Source organism: Cyprinus carpio, chromosome B21 (genome assembly GCF_018340385.1).
Source record: "Cyprinus carpio isolate SPL01 chromosome B21, ASM1834038v1, whole genome shotgun sequence".
NCBI classification, from domain to species: domain Eukaryota; kingdom Metazoa; phylum Chordata; class Actinopteri; order Cypriniformes; family Cyprinidae; genus Cyprinus; species Cyprinus carpio.
This window is the reverse complement of record NC_056617.1, coordinates 11,886,917-11,890,808: the sequence shown is the minus strand read 5'-3', so window position 1 is coordinate 11,890,808 and position 3,892 is coordinate 11,886,917. Positions and strand designations below refer to the sequence as shown.

At 39.8% G+C, this 3,892-nt stretch overlaps 1 long non-coding RNA gene across 1 annotated transcript; it reads right to left on the bottom strand.

Moving 5' to 3' along the window:
- Positions 1–2,376: 2,376 nt before the first annotated feature.
- On the bottom strand, positions 2,377–2,890 carry LOC122134131. The gene is made up of 3 exons (XR_006157615.1): positions 2,648–2,890; positions 2,540–2,562; positions 2,377–2,457 (listed from the first exon to the last, which is right to left on the bottom strand). It is a non-coding gene; the product is annotated as an uncharacterized LOC122134131 (long non-coding RNA).
- Positions 2,891–3,892: the final 1,002 nt, after the last annotated feature.

Genomic DNA, 3,892 nt, shown 5'->3' with positions numbered 1-3,892 from the left:
GCTTTGGCAAGCACACAGACGAAGGGTGAGAAACCTCTCCATGAGCTCACGACCTGACTCTGCGCTCTCTTCTCTTCCCCAGACAGCAGCGTGTGACCGTACAGCACTGCCACGAGCACCCCACGGATTCACCCGCACCTGGACTCGATTGAGAGCACCTCCGCATGCCAAACCACCGTCATCACCCACGTACCTCAGCACTTCTTTATAAAATCCACCCTCCAGGGCTTTCACTTGAGTTTTGCCCCTGTGTGTTCCTTCCACCCCGTAACACATGTTTTTATTGATATCAAATACAGATTGTGTAGGTAATTATAAAGTTTACTCTGCTCTTCTCCCAGTTTACCAGAGACCTACTTTAACCTGTTTCGGGAGGAGAGGATGAATTTGCTTGTTGTAAATTCCACATCTCGGATTTCAGCGCGAACTAACATGGCAGCGCCCATCACCCGGTATAGATCAAATAACACGGTTGATATAAAAGTGTTTAAACTACCAAATATATTTACTTGCACATATTTCAGAATCGGAATATCAGATATTTCATAATATAGTGAGCATATTTGTGAATATTTTAATAAAACATGAAAAACGAAATAAAAGCGATCCATGTGTCATACAGATCTATTGTGGCTGCGTTGAGTCACATGACAAGCATGATGCGTCGCCATGGAAACAATAAGGTGGTACATTCTAAAGTAACCGTCGCCTAAAAAAACTCATGCCGGGGGCTCAGCTAGAATATTTTAAACTCACGTGCGAAAGGGTTAAACTAGTGCTGCTAAAATGGAGATCAAGGGGACTATGAAGAGGTGGCTCCAGCTGGCAGATCAAAAGGCGGACTTCGGGAGGCAGACACACTCTGTGTTGAGTTTAAAAGTCCCCATCTCGTTAGCCTTGCATTCACATGACACACTATCACATTTTTTATAATTCAATCCTTTAAAGGATTTGTATTCTACACCAACTAGGGTAAGCAGCAACACTTTCCATAATATTTAATGTACTTGATGTTATTACTTCTTACTTTGTAAGAAGAATGACATCAATGCTTATATTAGTCACTTATATATTGTCTCACCCTTATCCCTAGGTTATCGCAATTAGCTGATCCAGTGGGTATCCAGACCAGATGGTGGACCTGCACCCAGGAATGAGTAAAAGATCCGCACCAAAGTGGGAAGCAAACTTGAGTTTGATTAAATCGAACCAAACAAGACGGCTTCTTTGGAAGTCACCATTATAGCGATCAGTGTTTGCTTTAGTTGGATTACTTTTTATTTATATTTGTCACAGTTTTTTGTAAAATAAGCAATGTGTGAAAGATCCTAATAAAATTTTCTTCTATAAGACTAGAGTGTGTCAGGTGATTTTTTTTTCAGCTGTCAAAGATTCTGGATCCTCACCACCAGTGAAGGCAGGTCGATCCAGACCTACAGGTGTAATGTTTACTAATTGGACTGTAAGATTCGCAGAGAGGAAAATGCAAGAATCCAGAAGAATGGGCAAGACAGTGTCAGTGAAGGTGGTTGTGAATGTGTGTAGATCTGTGTTAGTTTTACGGATCAGAGAATGACACTGTTTTCCTCTGTCATAGTCCAGATCCACTCTCACACGCTCAAGATCCTGTTCAACAGGAAAACCAAACAGTGTAGTCAGTCCGTACTGCACACCCCAGACTTCGCTGGTATAGAAATCACTCCCTTCCTTTGGTTGATGCTGTAGTTACACCAAGACTCCACTTGAAACTTGCTTTAACCTCCACATCCCAGCGGTGTGTGTTCCTGAATTAAAACCCTCTGAGCCCAGAACCACATGGATAATGGGTCAAATCTCTCTGGATTATCAGGAAGCAATTGTTGTTCTTGCAGTTTCTCACACTGGTCAGATCATCAGACAGGACGAGCCACTGATTTGCAGTGTTTGGATCTAGAATCACAGGAGCTGATGAAACATAATCAACAGCTGCTTTTATTCTGATGTTTAGTTCATATAAATATCAAGAGTAAAGCCAAGATTATTATGAATTATGAACACTCGTCCTATTGATCAAACACATCAGACATTTTCCTCTGATCACTGTCAATGTTACAGTAAGTATGTGATGAAGAAATTTTAGATTTGCATTCACGTAAAAAGGAAGTGAGACTGACAAAATAAAAAAACTGAAGTGTATAAATCTGCTGTAAATATCATGTTCTTCTCTTGTTTACAGCTCATTTTGGTGCCATAGCTCATCTGGTTATTCACACATAAAGCTAAAATCTGGAAATATTCATGTGTCATTTCTAGTGTGTATGTGTAAGAACACAGATTCTCCAGACTCACTGTTTTGGATGATGTCCTGCATCTTCTTCCAGACTCTTTTTTTTAAGGGCAGGTTGCCCAAGTAACGTGGCACCATGAATCAAAGCTCCAGCAGGTGTCTCTGGATCCGGCTGTGATGAGATCTGGACTCTGGAAGAACCATTCAGGATCAGAACTGCAGTGTCTTTGGATCAGAAGCAGAGAGACCAGAGACACCCAGAAGATCACTCACCTTTCCATTGAGACTGGAAACTCCTGCAGAACAAACACACAATTTATCAACAACAACTCAATCAATCAATCAATCAATCATCAATCAATCCATGATCTGAAATAAGACCTTTAGAAAGCAGACTTCATTGGCTTCCATCATCTCCTCTGTCTCTTTGACTTTCTGTGAAAGAGCTGAGATGTGTCTGTTGATCTCCTCCAGCTTCTCCTTCATCATCTGCTTCTTCTGCTCCTCTTCCTCCCTCAGTGCAGTGATTGTAGCTTCTTCTTCATCTCTGAGAAACTGATGGAGCTTCTCAAACTGCTGTTTTATCTGACACTCTGTGTGCTCAGCTTGAGACTGAAATCAATCATATTCACTTCAGTCATCTCAAAGTCACAGCATATTCTAGAACTGTCCTATTCAATTGGCAGCCCATGGACCAAACCTATAGTTATAACAACAGGATACCCCAAAATGAAAATTTGCATTTACTCACCCTAGGCCTGTCCAAGATATAGGTGACTTTTTTTCTTCTTCAGTAGAACAGTAAAGAGGGTTTTATCTTAAACTGTTGTTCTTGGTGAGTCATAAAATTCAAGTCAGTGGGCTGCCCATTTTTGAGAATTAATAAAAGCAAATCAAGGACCACAAATTAAATACCAGTGACTCCTGACAATATCTTATGAAGTGAACGAATGGTCTGTGCAAGAAACTGAATATTATTTACAATATTATAACCAGTAATTTTTTCTTACCATTATTACTACCTGTGATCCAAACCATCATCTTGGATGGCCTGAGGGTGAGTAAATTAACAGCAAATGTAAATTTTTGGGTGACCTATCCCTTTAAATGGAAGATTACTAAAGAAACACTTAAAGGAAAATTAGATGATATTACCAGTATAACCAGTTGATTGCAGCAACACCATTTTACTCCCAACTCATCACATATTGACGCTTGTTCAGACCCTTTGGCATTAGTCTTTAATGCACAGGGTACAACTTTAGCAGAATTTTTCAACATGCAGGGTCCTCAATTGTTTTAAAATAAGAAACCTTTGGCGTCAATATTGCAGATTGTGAAAGGCATTGAGAATTTTATCATCATGATATTTTGCATTATTGCATATATGTTGGGGTGTGATTTTTCAATGTAAACAGTCCAAACCATTATATTTACATTACACTATTTTACACATTTATGAGCACAGAACCCAACCCTGCCCTTAAAACCTACTGTTTGTAAATAAAACAAACAACATCCAGATACAGCTACAGTCATAATTTATTTTAAAAAATACTGATTTGTGAGAGGATCACCATCTTCATCCGTGGTAATGCTCAGACCCTGTGTCCACTGTGCAGTCTG